Source organism: Octodon degus, unplaced genomic scaffold (assembly GCF_000260255.1).
Source record: "Octodon degus isolate 3935 unplaced genomic scaffold, OctDeg1.0 scaffold00041, whole genome shotgun sequence".
Taxonomy (NCBI): domain Eukaryota; kingdom Metazoa; phylum Chordata; class Mammalia; order Rodentia; family Octodontidae; genus Octodon; species Octodon degus.
Window position 1 is genome coordinate 3,084,493 of NW_004524617.1, and position 16,750 is coordinate 3,101,242.

The 16,750-nt window shown below is 38.4% G+C and overlaps 1 protein-coding gene and 1 pseudogene across 8 annotated transcripts in view; both read left to right on the top strand.

Annotated features, from left to right (window-relative positions):
• Dmd (dystrophin) overlaps positions 1–16,750 on the top strand; it is a 1,613,500-nt gene that overhangs the window by 1,476,357 nt on the left and 120,393 nt on the right. The gene's annotated exons all lie outside the window — the stretch shown is intronic.
• Positions 13,116–13,662, top strand: LOC105742185 (annotated as a pseudogene).

A 16,750-nucleotide genomic window follows, 5' to 3' on the forward strand; every position in this document is an offset into this window, starting at 1 on the left:
GTGCTGGGGGATTGAACCGCGGTCCCTGTGCTTTGCTAAGCTTGTTCTAAGTAGGTGCTTTAGACCACTGAGCCATCTCAGCAGCCCTGAAGAGTTAGTTTTAAATTAGTCCCAACAGTCTAAAAATGCCTTTTGAGAGTGAATTTCCATTAGATATTAGAAATCCTGGTGTTTTGCCATATTTTTTATGCTGTGTACCTGTACAAAAAAATTCCAGATTTTGGGGGAAAATTATGCAGAAATCATTTAAAATTTTCACAATAACAGTCTCACAATCATTAGGAATTTAAGATGCTAGAAAATTTTTATACACTAACAGTTTTTACAAAAGCATTGTCTTAGATTTTCACCAGGAAGAAATAACTAAGAGTACCTGGAAAACCCTTTCCTGTTTAGTGTTTTCTATGACTTATCCCCATTACTCATGAGTAGTGGTGGAGAGTAGGAGGAGGATGAATGGGATATAAAAACCCAAAGTGTCCCGTATCTATTTTTTGTACGCCTTAGTAATGTCTTCCTTTCTAAAGTGAGAGTGTTGAACAAAAATGTCTAATAAGTTTGTTTTTCCTCCTACTTAGGACCGAGGGTGGGGCAGATGATTCCCAAAACTTGCTGTTATCATAGCTTTTTCAAGAGATACCTTTTGGCTGACTCTGCAAACAAATGGATCTATAAAAGTTTAAATATTCCTATAGTGTTCAAAGGGAAGGAACAACTAGAATGAGGGAAAGGAGAAAAGAAAGAAGGACAGGAAAAAGAACTGCATATGTATGTATGTAAGATAGCTTAGATATTGTACTGATGATTTCTGCAGGGCTATTGAAAGGAACAGTTAATGTTTAATTCTTTTTACTCTCCTTTGTAATTTTTTGACCAATTTTGCATGCTGATATCTGGTAATGTGAACAACTAATTTGAAGACGACAATATGCAATGTAACAACCATTGTTGAATTTCTACCATCTTATTTAGTGAAATTCTGTTTCACTCGTCGTGTTTTTTTATTATTTTTTCTATTTAAAACATTAAAAAGTAAGACAAAAATGGATATTGTAGGAAAATAAGGAGCAGGAAAAGAACATGCCACCCATCTGTGTCCACAGGCTGGTCTTCAGAGGCTGTATTAGTTATGGTTTCTTAGAAGTAATAAGATGTTTGATTCACGGTGTGAGTTTCAGCTTCCTATCAGAATTTTTACAGATGTAATAGAAGGACTGTAGTTCTAATAAGTTATCTTGGTGATTTAAAACCTAAAGCTCTTTAAGGCTGCAAAAGACATTTGCAAAATCAGTAGGTGTTATATGGTAATGTGCTCTGGAATTTATTTTGAAATACTAATGTGCTATCAATTTACACAGAGTTCAGTTATATGATTAAAACACGTCCTTTTTTTCCACAAATTCTATAAGGATATCACTGGAATAGTAAGAAAATATTTTTTAAAGGCCTACCTCCTTCCATTTAGAGCACTTGTCTAGCATGTGTGAGGCCCTTGGCTTAATACCCGACATCACAAGACAAACAAACAGAAAAGCTCCTTCCTCTACACACGCATAATATGTGACACTGAAAAATGCATTTTTTAAAAAGTAATTTTTAGTCTGCTTTATTTGGTGCATATTAATTATAAATACAATAAAATCTTTATGTGGTCCCCCCATGGTTCCTTTGTAAAGTATAATATGAGTACTTTAGGTTAATGATAGCATCAATATAGCAGAGGATTAGTAATGTATCAAGGAGAGATACCAAAGTAGAAATCGAATAAATGAGGAGAGAAGTACTATGTTTCCGAAGGTGAACTGACTTTGTTTCAGCTTATTAAAATCTAGATGCACTTTATGTTCTGATCTTGCTTATTCCAATTTTTTTTCCTTCATAGATATCCTTTGGAGCACTGGATTTTGCTCTTGGTGTATTAATCCTCTTTTCCTGAACTTCTTGTAGTAGAATCTAGGCTGTCTTATTTGTTACCCAAGTCCTAGAATCTGCTATCCAGTGTGACACTCACTCGAATGATTGGAGAGTTCTCAGGTTTTAGAGAAGGACTGGCAGATGTTGTAGGAATCCATAGCACTAGCTTTATGTCTGCTGCCCCCGAAGAGGTTTAAAGTAAAAGCTTGGTCTTGGGTGTAGCAGAGCTGAGGTTGATTCTTTAGCATATTCATATCTAGTTTAGTCCTAGTTATGTTGAGGCTCTGAACTTCAACATACATGAATACCATTGTTTATTAAGTAATTACAAGGTTTGGGCTATAGCGGAGCTCTAGAGCCATAGACAAAGCCTTGGATTCAGTCCCCAGGATCAGTAATAATAGTAATAATAATAGTAATAATAATAATAATAAATTGTAGCTGTGAAGATAGGAACACTGCCATAGAAATCTTGTACCGCTTTCTTCAGTTTGCTCAAGAGGAAGGGATATCATAAATGTTTGTTCATTCTCCTCTTGCGATAGGCTTTCCACATTCCATTAAGTATTCCCTCCTGAGGATGTTCTTAGATTAGAAACTGCAGGATTCTGAAAGACTATGAATTTCTTTTGCATTAGGCCTTTGTCCTAATGCTTTTCTCAGCATATTGTGTAAACTCAATTGTTCTCCTCTTAGCTACTCAGTATTTAACTTTCCTTGTCTCTTGCCTCTAGTTCCTCTGGTATTGCTAAGAGTTAAAATCGCTGCTTTACTTCTTTCTTTTGCCTTAATACCATAAAAGAGAAAGGACATCTAGATCAAAATCCCCAGTAGGGTGTGACCTTCCACTGCTCCTGTATTTTGTCTGGGTCTGAGTTCTGTCACATTGGGTGGTGATCTTCTGTCTCTGAATACCTGGTTTTCATTTAACTCCTGGCTAGAGTAAGGCTCAGTTGTGTCAGTGATGTTGGCCAGACTCCCTGATTTCTTTGTCATCACTAGCCTGGAGGTTATGAAGAATAGCATAATCATATTTATAATAATTATACCTTCAGCCAGGTGTGGTGTTGCATGGCTACAGTCCCAGCACTTTGGGAGGCTAAGGTAGGAGGCATGTTTGAGCCCAGCCTGGGCAACCTAGTGACTTGGTGAGACTTTGTCTCAAAATAAAAAATTAAAAAGGGACTGGGATTGGAACTCAGTGTGAAGGCCTTGGGTTCCATCTCCAGGACAAAAACAACCCCTTTCATTTGAGCCACACTTTGCTATGTGTGAAGAGTTTTCAGAAATGGCCACATGTAACCCTTACACAGTTGCAAATTGGCTGGCATATGATCTGGAGTGTTCTGTTCTATCATCACCTTGCATGTACTTCCTGCTTTTAATTTAGAAAATATTGCTATCATTGTCAATAGATGGGATAGCTGTTTTCTTCTTTGCACTTGAACTTAAGCACACGGAGCTGAAGAATTGATTTGACACGTTCATACTGACATATGGGTAGAAGATAAGTAACCAAGTCCAGAACACACATTTTTATGGCTCCTAGTTCACTGTTCTCCAAGGAATATCCATTACTCCTAGCATGATTTATAAAACTGCTTTATCAGCATAATGAAGCTGTGGAATCCCAAATGACATTCTTTATTCCATAGCTGACAAAGTTAGCACAGGAGATTTACTCAGATTTGCAAAATGGAATATGTAAGACATTAAGGCTGTTAGAGATGTTTTTCCTGTACTTCTACTGTCCTGCTTTTAAAAGCGAAAAGAAATAATCAGCCTTTTTGCACTGATTAGGATCAATTGCTTTTCCCCATTTTAAAAATAGAAATGTGAGTTTCAAATCAAAATCTGTGGTTTAAATGGGAAAATCATATTTGTAGCATTATATTTGGTGCGAGTAACTTGATTTAAAGCTTCTGACTGGAGAACATAAATAAACAGATCTTCCTGAATGGATCTCCCAAAGCTTATTTCAGAAGGAGCCTCTGAATTGTCTCTCAGACTCTGAGTAGTTTACAATTTAACAGAGCTGCCAAATTGGAATTTACTTGATCCAAATAAGAGGAACATTAAGGTTATACCTGCAGCTGGGAGAAAAGTGCTAGCTGTGGACAATTTTATGTAGCTGGGTCGGCAGAAGATGAGTTTTGCACATGGAAAAAAGGCATCTAAAAACGTGTCTGCTCTTATTCAGGCATTTCCAATATTTCTTTTTTAAGCACGCAAGTCTGATTACCTCTGTATGTCTCCTGGGAGCTGCAATTTTGCTGGAAAGAGATTCAGAACAGTCAGAACACTCATAAAATAGACAGTGACTTTTAAAGTCCATTCCCTCCATGGTAGTAATAAAATGACCTAAAAATATTCTTACAGGCTCTCTTATGACATAGTGGATGAATCATTAGCTTATTTATGAATTGGCGATACTCTGTGACAGTGTTTCAGAATTTGTCATTCCAGAAAGTCTTGATCGCTTGCATAACTACAGGGAAGTCCTTGTGCCCCGATCATAGCTTATGTAACTAGGAAAAAAGTTATATATGAGTATGTATTTGTGTTGCCTGTGCACACACATAATTATATATTTACATACATATTTTTATTGAGTAAGTTTGGTTAGAAAGAGATCAGTTGTGTGTTTTGCTTTCTGGTCCTTTAAAGACGTTGTCACATTTAGAACGGTGCTTCTCCAATGCATGAATGGCGGGGTTTGCTGTTGTTTTCAACATATAGTACATCACAGGCCTGTAGACGGACCTGCTGAGAGTAACAGTACTCACAGCACAGCTTACACCACACCAGGTCAGCCCTGGACCCGCTCTGCACCCTGTTCAGTGCAGGGAACTCTTTGATCATGCATGTGGATGTCATGGCAGTAAAAAGTTGTGTAATACACCCTCAGTGCCTATGGTCTTTCAAAGCACCATATTACGAGTTTCACTATGCTAGAGCATGTAATTTCTGAAAGTCTAAGTAGAAACTCAAATAATCCTGGCTAGTGGCACTTTTAACCAAACAAGAATATGGGAAAAATGTTGTTTATGAGATTTCATGTTTTTCCAGTTGAGTCAAGTTCAGGCAAAAGAAGGTTCTCTCTTCCTTCCCATTTTGCAGCCATTCTTAGTAATATTTTGGGAGCCATAAGAGAGAAATCATCTCATTACAAGAAAGAGTCCCTCCTGCCTACTTTAATGCCTCTGCTGCCCTTGATAATTAAAGGGGATGTGATATGTTTCAAATACAAGTTCGTTTTGTTGACTATACAAACTATGGTATGTGTACTTTTTACACTGTATGATGATTCACTGGGGGAACTCATGGATTATACTATGACTTTACAGGCGGTGCTTTATAGCAGCAAAACACTTCATTGACTTTGAAGCCAGAAAGACATGGATTTAATCTAGTTCTGCCACCAGTTGTATGTGGCCCAAGAGGAAGCTGCTACAGATTTTGAATTCAGTTCCTGTTTTTTTAAGTAGTTATGATGATACATATCTTGTGGTTTATTGTGAAGATTAAACATAACTACTATTCAAGGAATTAGATTTTCTATTAATAACTATTATTGTGAGGTATTCTTAGAAGTATCACATACAAATGTCTCTCCCTTATCTAAAAAATTTTATTGGATTCTTGAGTTCAGATGCCACCTGTTAGATGGTAAGACATTCAGGTTTAGGCTGTCCAGTCTGGCATTCAAGGAGCCACTTAAGTTTTATAAAGTCTTTTACTTCTCACTCAGGTTAGTAAAAATCACTGGATCCCGTGTATCCTAACTTCAGGCAAGTGTGTCCTCACTTTAATTTGAAATGCAGTATAATAATAAATTTTCCACTGTGTTGCTTATTCACTGTCTAAAATAATATACTCTTTAGAACAGAAAGCAGTATAGACCATAACCTTCAACTGTCAATGTCAGTGGCATTATCAATACTTTATGTCTCCATAACTTTGGAGAACTTCATGTTTTAAAAAATATTTTATTTTAAATAAAATAAAAAATCATATAACCACATGCTGTGCTGGCCCTGCCCCCAGGGTCTCCTGAGCCTGCCAGAGTCCAGGCAGGCATGGTGGCGCACACCTGTAATCCCAGAGCTGGGGAGACTGAAAGCAGGAGTCCAAGCTGCATAATGAGACCTTGTACCAACTATATTTAAAAAATGTAGATGTGTATCATAGAAACATGCTGGTAGAACAACATGCTCAATAATTCAAAGAAGGGAGACAGCCTGTGAAAGAATGCGTGTGGGCTGAGCGTGGTGGCACACGCCCGTATTCCCAGCACTTAAGGCCAGTCTGGGCTATATGAGTGCAAGGCCACTTTGGTGGTTTTTGCGGAACTGGAAATTGAACTCAGACCCTTGCACTTGTCAGGAAAGTGCTTATTCTACTGAGCCATCTCCCCAGCCACTTTGAACTACACAGCCAGAACCTGTTTCAAAATACAAAACAGAACTCCCAAAAATTTGACTTTTAGAAAAATGCCTGCCGCATAGCGTAAATACCTCATCAATGGTGGCGAGAAGCATATGGTAGAGCAGTAAGAGACTGGCTAGAGAAGAAAAGAGGAGACCCCGCAGTGTTTATGGTGTAGAGAGGATTGTAATTCGGGAAGCTTTAACTTGGAAAATACGGTCAATGAGGGTCTATTCAGAAAATGGAAATCAGTGTAGTTATTTTAAACAGAGGGAGTTTAATGCAGGAATTTGCTCACTCAAGGATGCCCAAACTAAGGACCAAGGGAGGCAGCCAGAAGTCTTTGTTATGCCTAGGGCTAAATAGGACAGTGGCTGGAGGGGCATTGTCAGACCCCAGATACTGGCGCCGTTTGTCTGGAGCTGGGCTTCCTGCAGGCAGGAGGTTATGGGAGGGACCTGGATCCCGGAAAGAGACAGAGCAACTGCTCATTTTTGCTGGAGGCGGAGTGAGAAAGGGAGAAGTAGCCAGGCCTAGCCTCTCCTTGCAGCCTCTACACTTCTGCTGGTGCTTCTGCAGTGACTCCTACTGGCCACATGTACCTCTCACAAAGAGTAGATCAGAGAAAGGGCAAAGGATGGGTCTGAGAAGCAGCAGCAAGTGATTGAAGTCCAGGAGACCTCAACTGTCTGTGCTCTACCCAGGAATGGGAAACATTCAAAGCCTGAGAAGCTTCCAAAGAACATTCTGAGTTTGAGGTGACTTAGGTAAAGCACAAGTAGGGCAACCTGGGTATAAAGGAAACTAACCTCAAAACAGGAAAAAGGAGGTCATGGTGTATTTGTACCAAAGACTAGACACTAATGATGATCTCCCATGCATTTGATTATAGTACTTGCAATGTATATAGTTACTGATGCTCAGCCTGTCAAGAATAAATATTAAACTTCTTTAAAGAAGGAATTGCCGGGCTGATGAGATGGCTCAGTGGTCTAAAGCACCTACTTAGAACAAGCTAAGCTAAGCAAATCACAGGAACTGTGGTTCAATCCCCCAGCACCACATGCCAGCCAGCCCCGCCCCCTGGTGGGCTGAGCTGGCCACACACACACAAAATAAATAAATAAATAAATAAATAAAAATTAAAAAAAAAGAAGGAATTGCCTTCCTCATTTCTGTCTCCAGTGCCTGTTGCATGGTCACCTCGGAATAAAATCTCACTGGATGAAGAGCATGGTCTATACAAAGGGAGAACAGCTTTATTAGGCAGAAGACAAAGGGCTCAGGAAGACGAAAGGATGTAGATGATGTTTTCCTGAGACAGATTATTGAACTGGCAAGATAGAATTCTTGGAGCGATGGAGTTCCCTCCAGGAAGTAGAAGATAAAGCGTCCTCATAATGAAAATGGGGAAATATCAATTAAGTTGTAAATTTTATTGGCAAGTTGCTATTTTAGCGAAACCAAGCAAACTGCTCTTTTGGAATCAATATTGTCTTTAAAGGAATAACTAATTCATAATTAAGGCAAAAGAAGAACCTTGAAAAAAAGTGTCACTATGGATTTAGAATTTAAATGACAAAGGACACGGTACATAATTTGATGCGCTGATAGGCTCATTTATGCATTGGTTTCTTGCTTCAGTAAACTTATTTAAGAGTGTATCAAGCCTTGAGAGTCCTAAGCTCTAGGACAGCAAGCTAAAAATAGTAAGAAAAAGAGACTTTTTGAAGGTATAAAAATCTTATAGAATCTTATTTTTGTTTGAACACTAAAATACCTACCTTCATTCCAGAAATTTGTAAGACGAAATTCAATGTAAAAAGAAAATGAGAATCACCTCAGTGATTCACCACGGTGGCCTCCAGAATAGCCACCATTACATTTCAGAGCATTGCTTCTAGTCTTTTCCCCTCTGCATTTTTATAGGATTCTTCACGATAGTGTTTTGTTTATACTGTTGCATCCTACTTTATTCACTAAATATAAATATCATACCACTTCTGTTTTTCTTTCTTTTTTTTTTTTTTAGCGGAACCAGGGATTGAACTCAGGCCCTTACCCTTTCCAGGGAAGCGCTTATTCCACTGAGCCATCTCCCTGGCCCCTCTTTTTCTTATCAATTTTTCAGCACTGTTAATTTTCCTAAGTTGCATTGTACTGGGGCACCACTTTTATTAAAGACAAATGAATTTGTAACAAAACTTAAATCTGTGTTGAATTTAAGGAAATAAATCTTGAAGGTTTTAAGGGCTTGTTACTAATAGGTTTCTGAGAAGAAAGCTAAGTAAAGTGGTACAGTACTTTCTAACAAGCTACTTATTTATAACTGATGATACAGAATAAAGCCAGGGGAAGGCAAAATAGTCTATTATCTGAATTCACACTTATACTATGATAAATGTAGTTTATAAATTTAGGTGAACAAGTTTATGCCATAACCACTTTAACGGGTAAAATAAATAGGTCTGAAAGTATTAAGACAGGTATTCTTGAAAAATTTCAGTAGCACCGAAAAATTTTTATGATTTTTACATAACAGCCAAGGTTAGGTTTATTTATTTTTTATTTTTAGTGCTGAGGACTGAACCCAGGGCTTCCAGCTTGCTAGGCACACACTCTACTGCTGAGCCAACTCCCCAGCCCCAACAGCCAAGTTTACAAGGAAACAACTTTATGATGAGTTTCTGTATGTTTTGATTTTGCTCATAACTGATAGATAAATATTGAGTTATGTAACCTTCAAGTTATCTCTCTTGAAAAACAAATACGTAGCAAAGTGCTGTGTCTTTTCCAAACATTTGCAGCTACATTTGCCATGTTCTTTTCAAGGCTCTTCATTGTGGTGCCAGGTAGGGTTTGTAGCCTCTTCAGTTAGTTAAGTTCTCTGACCAAGATGCAATTAAAGAATATGGAACCGATCATTATTTCCACGGGTGATTCCAGCATTTTCACTGCCATGAGCCTAAGAAACATCTCTGTGCACAAAATGTTTCCCTATTTGATTTAGAGAAGTGGGCTCACTGAGTCAAAGAGGATTAATATTTTTAAGCTTCTTGGTATATATTGCCTGAAGCTCTCTCAAAGATTGTACTCATCTGTAATTGAAAAGACTCATCTAACTGTGTCCTTGCCAGCGTCAAGCATTCTTTTTTTATTTTTACAATTGTAATACACACAATAAGGCCTTCTCATTGTTATTTGCCTATCTTTAGTGACCATGAATGTTTTCTTTGAAATATTTGCTGGATATTTTTCCCTTTCTGAGTAATGAAAAAGCAAATTTAATTTAATCACATAAAACTCTTGCTAACTTTTCTGATAAACGCAAGCTTCTTTGTTGTTGTGTTTAGGTACTCAGTAATGAGTAACTCCTAATTACATAGTTTAGGTTTTCCTCTAAGCTAATTAAGCCTAATTCCTTTATCCATCCTCTGCAGACCTATTATATACCCATTATATTAGATTTTTTATCTAGAGCAACTTTAGTTTTTAGATATTTAAAAATATATAGAGAACCCTAAATTACAATAGATCTTTTTCAATGAAGGGTGGTTTAGTTATGTTCTGTCTTTTTTTATTTTGGTACTGGGAATTGAACTCAGGACCTTGTGTTTGTCAGACAGGCGCTTGTGCCACTGAACTATCTCCCTGACATCAAGGTGATTTTAGTTATGAATAGAGAAGGCTACTTGCCCCTTGACTGATGGAGATTCACATATACTGTAGCATGGTATGTGGATTCAAACAGGATACAGAGAAGCATGAAGCATGATCCCCATCTGGTACCCAAGCCAGCGCTACCTGGGACATGGAGTGGCCCTTATGATATCAGAGAATTACTTGCCTATTACTGAGAAGGACACAATGCCAAGTCTGCTTGTGGCTAGTGGAGGGATGTTTAAATTATCCTAAGTACTTTCTGTCTTTAGAACCTATGTGACAACCATATTATTATTATATTACATATTTTATTATTGATTACCATGTATTCTACATACAGTGAAGTTCACTGTTTTTATTTTAGTTGCTAATATGTTTATTAATACCATCATATACCCATTTTGGCTTTTCAGAAAAGGATAAGTGTCTCGTTGGAATAAGTGATGATATATATATAATATATATATATATATATATATATATCTCCAAGTTTATGCTGTATATAAACTCTATGCACACATATGTGTAACATATTGTTGCCTATTATTTTCTACCTGTTGTGTAAGAACTCATAAAAAACCTGTGTCAGCTTCACAAAAGACCTTGCTTGAGGAGTAAAACTGACATATGTGGAACAGTAAATGCTCTAAGATGAGGAACATTGACATAAATAAGATGAAGGTCAAATGTAGGAAGAGGACTATTGATTACAATCCTTAGGGAAACTTGTTTACTGAGTAGAACAAGATGTTCTTCTAGAAAGGAGTTTGGAACAACTGAGATAAGTAAAGCATGGAGTTGAGATGGTCCAGAGAGTTTAGTGACATAAAGGTAACACTGAACATAAGGCTGGCTTGTTTATCCGTCAGCAAGGATGTTTTTCCCTGAGAGCCTCCTCCAGATTTTTGGAAAAAAACATGATTCAGTGCTATGGAAGTAAAGTAAGTGCCTTGAATTAGAGAATGTATAATTGCATTTGATCAAGCTGTTGAATCCTCAGGGGAGAGATGATAAAGGTTGTGTGAGAAAACAGAGGCTTGATGGGATGGTTTATGAATGGCTAGAAAGAGGTGAGTTATTTGATTGATTGATTATTGAGATGACAAGGGTCTTTGGATAGCAGTCGTTGAAGAAAAGACAATGTGACTCAGAACTGCCTGCAAGTAGTGACAGACGGGCTAGTTTTTAAAGAAAAAGGAAGTGTTACAACGTGCTTTGTAGATGTAAAGCTTTGATGAAGTAGAATGGTAATACCATGGAACAAAAAGAACATTGCTAAGTGATTTGGGCAATAGGGAATACATCAGACTTTTATTGACTTACTTACCTATTTATAGTTCATCTTCTTAGAAAAATTCATTTGGCCGCTCATATAGATGTATGAACCTCCATACTATAGGACATATATTTCTCATTAATCCTCTTAATACTTCTGCGAAGTGTGTTATTATCGCTGCTGTGCAGATGAGGTTCATGGAGTGTAGGTCATTTGCGCACATGGCACAACTAGGATTTCAATGTGCTTTTAACTCCTAAGCCAGTGATTTAACCCTTCAGCTGTACCTTCTTCTTTGGAGGAGACACTTGCTTTTTTTTTTCTTAAGGCAGGATCTCACTATGTAGCCCAGACTGGCTTTGAACTAGCTGTGTAGCCCAGGCTGATCTCAACTCACTGGGATCTTCCTGCCTCAACATCTCCACTGCTGGAATTACAGGCACGCACCACTATGCCTATCCCAACAGTGGCATTTTAGAAACAAAATACCTTAAAAGGGGCTTGAAAAGGGCAATCAGAAGAAAGATCTTAGTCATCAACATGACAACAAATGATTTTATTGTAATTTGTAATATGAACTACTTGGAGCAAGATACAGTTAACTTTTACTTAGTAAGTGTAGCATCCTTTGCAAATCCTCTTAAGAGTTAAAGATACAAAATCATTTACTCTTGTAACAGTCTGAACAAGTACTGTAGTTATTCCCCTTTAAAATGAAACCTGGTGTGATGATGCGCCCCTGAAATTCCAGTACACATAACGTTCTGAGGCTGAGGCAGGAGGGTCTTGGTGAGTTCCAAGTTAGCTTGGGCTACATACTGAATTCAACACTAGCCTGAACTACATAGTAAGACTCTGTCTTAAGAAAAGAAAAACAAACTATAAGCCAACAAATAAGAAACTGAAGTAGGACAGTTAAAGTTACTTTTCCAAGCGCAGTGGAAAACTGTGTTATGATTAAGAGGGAAGGCTTGAGGTCCACATGGATTTCCGTTTTAATTCTTAGGCCTTTAGTTCCCCTATTTGTAAAGTGAGGCTGGAATAGCAATCTCAGATACACTCATTTTGAAGAACCAAACATTAAATAAAGGCAATATGAAATGTAAGTCTTTCTTGAACCCCCCATATCAATCTCCCAGCTTTACTCCTTGGAAGCAATTAATAGTCTACTTTCTGTAGATGATTTTGCAATAAAGTTATGTCCTTTTTATACATTTATAGCATAAGAGACACAATGCTTTATTCTTTCATGCCATCACTATTTATTATTAAACTAAGCTTTTTCTTTTGAGTAATAGACTGGTGGGTTGTGAATAAAAACTTACATTGTGGAAAGTTATCTTAGTATGTTAACAAGACAGCAACCTTGGAATAAATGTGCGAAACCTAAACTCAGCAACTGGTGACCTTGAAATCAAACCAGACAGCCATACAAAGCATTGTAAAATGGGAACTGGCTCTCCTAACTTCAAAACAAACAAACAATTACTCAAATGTGAAATTTAAATTATCAAAAGTACAGACAGAATGAATTATATTATGCAAATACATCTAAGGGAATATCTAGGACTTGGCTTTTTAATTCAGGATTAAGCCTGCTGCTACTCATTATGAAAAAGAAAAAAGTTGACACCTGTACTTTCTGACTTCTTCCTATGTCACTTTAGACTTATGTCACATGACTTTCTATGTGAACATAGTTTAGGATGAGCTGAGTCTAAAGAAATAGATCCTGAGGTGTGGGACTTCTCTAACAAGGGGGAGATTAGGTACTGCTGGCTTTGGGGGGAGAATTCATTTTCTGGTGAGATATTTGTCAAGGTTAAAGAAATCCATGGGTGCTCTGTTCAGATTAGAAGCAACTGGGAGCCCCTCAGCTGCAAGACTAGGTTTGAAGTCCTGCTTAAGAATGAGCCTTTGTGGGTTGCCTGGGAGAGCCTTAAGTGTGAGGGGTCTTGCTGTGCACCAGTCTGAAGGCTGGAAGGGCTGGGCCGGAGCCGGACACACACAGCCGCTGGCGAATTTCAGGACGACTGACACTTCTGAAGCTATTCCAAATTTTGAAGAGATGTTTGCAAACAAATTCACAGAAGATGACAAAGATTAACAGGAATATTTGAAGCCCCCCCTGAATCCCCTCCAGTTATTGAGGAATGGAATAGCAGAGCTGATGGGAACCAAAGAAACAGAGGCAATCGGTTGCAAGATAACAATTTAGAGGTAGGGACAGCAGAGGGGGGTGGCCAAGTGACAATCAGTCAAACCAGTGGCATGGATGATCTTGGGGTAACAGTTACCCACAGCACAGACAAGAGTTTTACTATCCGCAGCATTATGGACAATATGGTTATAACCAGCGGCCTCTGTATGGTTACTACTGATAGAAATGGTGGTGACATCTTTCAGTAAAATCATTTACTTTGTTAATACGACAAAATTTCATGCGTGTTCTGCGGATCACAATTTTCCATCGCATTTTAGAGAATGGATTATTAATGTTTTGAAACTTGAGACTTTAAAAAAATAGATCTTACAGGATATAATGGTTGTTGAGAATAAATACTCTCCTAAAAACATAAAAAAAAGAAGGAGCCTTTGTGTTTCCTAGGCCGGCTGTCAGGGAAGGGTGCTAGGCTAAGGGAAAGGCAGTCTTTGCTTCTGAGCCTTCTTTTCCTCTGAGCTGGTGAGGGAATCCAGACAAAGTTCTGAGGGTTTTCTAGTCTTTAGCTTTGTCCTTTGGAAAATGAAAATTTGGAACTGGAGATTTTCTTTTTAGTGCTGAGATACTATGTTTCGTTTTCTTATTTAGTAAACAAGATGCATATCTTTATATATGTTTAGTGTATGTAAAATTGTATGTAAAGGACAGGTTTAGTTTTATAAAAAGTATGCACCAGTTTACATATGTTTAGTTATGTAAAAAATACATGCATGTACATTACATATTTAAATATACATCCCAAACAGTACCCAGGACAAGGAGGTAGAGATAAATTAAAGCTACGTAAATCATTTAAATCTTGTTTGCCTAGTAACCATTGAATTCCTTACCAGGAAGGCAAGAACTACATTTCCTACCTTGAGCCAAGATTTAGGTCTTTCCGAACTTACCCTCGGGCTGTGTTCCAAAAGTTTATATGGAAGATGGTTGCTTATAACTTGGAATAAAATGTATTGTAAATGGTGGCTAGACTGCCAAGTCGCAGAATCTCACTTAACTTTCAGAGTGCCTGCTGTACTGCACCGTGTCAATGTAGAATGTGTCTTTGTGCTTCTCTGGAAAGGGAACAGTTTTCGTAGAAATGGTTGAAACTCACACTTGATTTTTTTGCTCTTGACATTATCTGGATAAGAAGGACTGAACATTTCAGCTTAAGTATTCTAGTTCCTGTTGTGGTCATTCTGCCGTGCCACTTTCCTTGTCTCTGGTCCTCCCCCCCTTTTATAGTACTAGGGATTGAACCCAGTGCCTTTGCACTAAGTTACATCACTGCCCTTCATAGAGTTCTTCATATTGAGACAGAATCTTGCTAAGTTGCTCAGGCTGAGCTCAAACCTGCGATCTTCCTGCCTTGGCATTGCAGAGTGCTGGGATTACAGGTATGTGCTACCACACGGCTCTTTCAGCTCTGTAGTTCTTATTTTTCTCTGTGCAAGGGTTTGTGTGACCACTCACTTGCTACTTCACTCATCATCCTCTGCTTCCTGCCCATGCTTCTTTAGGGTGTACTGTTCATACCCCTCATATTGATTGGGATACCCAGCTCTATTCGTCATCTTTCTCACAGATTAGCATTTCCTTTAGACCTCCTTTTGTATCTCCCTTTTACTACAATTTCTTTATTCCTTCAAATAGTCTTGATGTCTTTGTCAGATATGTTTACAGAAAGAATGTCCAACCCAGTCTATAAGGAAGAAGCAAGAGAATAATTCTAGGGCTAGAATTCCACCCATAACAGTAGAAAATTTCATTATTGATGAAAAATCAGATAAAAAATCAGTGCCATCAATAGCTTAAGGCTGATAAAAACAAGGAAACTCCTTTCATACTCAAACCCTATTCAAAGCTCCTTTGTTGAGTACCACTGTTACTATGTTTTGGGGTCCTGGAGTCTCCTTCTAGAGGTGGTTTAATATCCCGCATCCCTGAGGCTGACATTAGGTCTTTGCCATCCCAAGCAAAATCAGCTCAGAGTTTTCTGGAGAAGTTCATATGTAGGGTTTGAGAGCTGTTCTGTGCATGTGTCTTGGGAGTCATTAAAAGGTCATACCTACTTTCCCAGGCAGTCTTAGCCACACCCTAGCCTCCTGCTTCACTACTTATTGCTATAGATGCCAGCACTACATGAATCCAACAAAATGTCCTCAGAAGTCTTTTTCCTTTTTCATCTTTCCTTCCTTAGGAGAATGAAAGAGAAAGCAATTTCTCACTAATTATGCCCAGTTACTGTCATCAGGGTTGTTCCAGATTTTTTTATTATGTATTGAGTATTTAACCTTAAATAAACTTTTTGAGCTTAGATATTGATCACTGTTTCATACGACACACACGCATATTTTCAATTCTATTAATCAAATGTCCATTAGAATGTAGCCTGTGTAGTGTCGCAGACTACCTTTGTGTTCACTGTGAAGTCCTTGGCGTCTATTCTGTGCACATGCTAAACAAACTCTGCCACTGAGCTACACTCCCACACCTGCATTATATGAAGAAGCATACCCGAGACAAAGAATCTTTGCTTTACAAATGCTAGCCAGGCTTCTGAACCTTCTCCTAGGTCCACCTATGTACTTATAAAATCCAGTTTTAGCAAGAATTCTAGTAAGTCATTTAACTAAAACCCTTCCTCTCCCAAATCCTCTGTATCCATTTGTCCTCAGTATCTGATCTGGCTCTTCATCCTCTATTGTCCTCCTGGTGTTTGATCACCTTGGCCTATTTTCGGCAGGAGCTGTGTTGTTAGGTAGGTTTAGTCAGACTCCATCCATAGCCATAATGTTTCCTCCTGGTAATTTTCCACCTACCTCTCCCCTCAACCTCATGCTGAGCTGTAAATTTTTCTCTCTCCATGCTGTATTCAGAATTCAACACATTCACAAATAGAGGTTTGTATGTATATTGCCTGATGTATCACAACTGTCTGGGATGTGGGTACTGATTTTGTGTGGGTGAATATCTGTTTTTTCCCCCAATATTTTAGAAACTCAAATCTTTAACCCCTGAGCTTAAAAACAGGCCCATAACAGACATCTAAATAAATGTTAGCTGATTATTTTAAATGTACAACCACTTGCCACTTATTGAAGTATGCTTGGGGCTGGAGAGATGGCTCAGTGGTCTAAAGCACCTACTTGGAACAAGCTTGGCAAAGCATCGGGGACCGCGGTTCAATCCCCCAGCACCACATGCCAGCCAGCCCCGCCCCCTGGTGGGCTGAGCTGGCCACACACACACACCACACTCTCTCT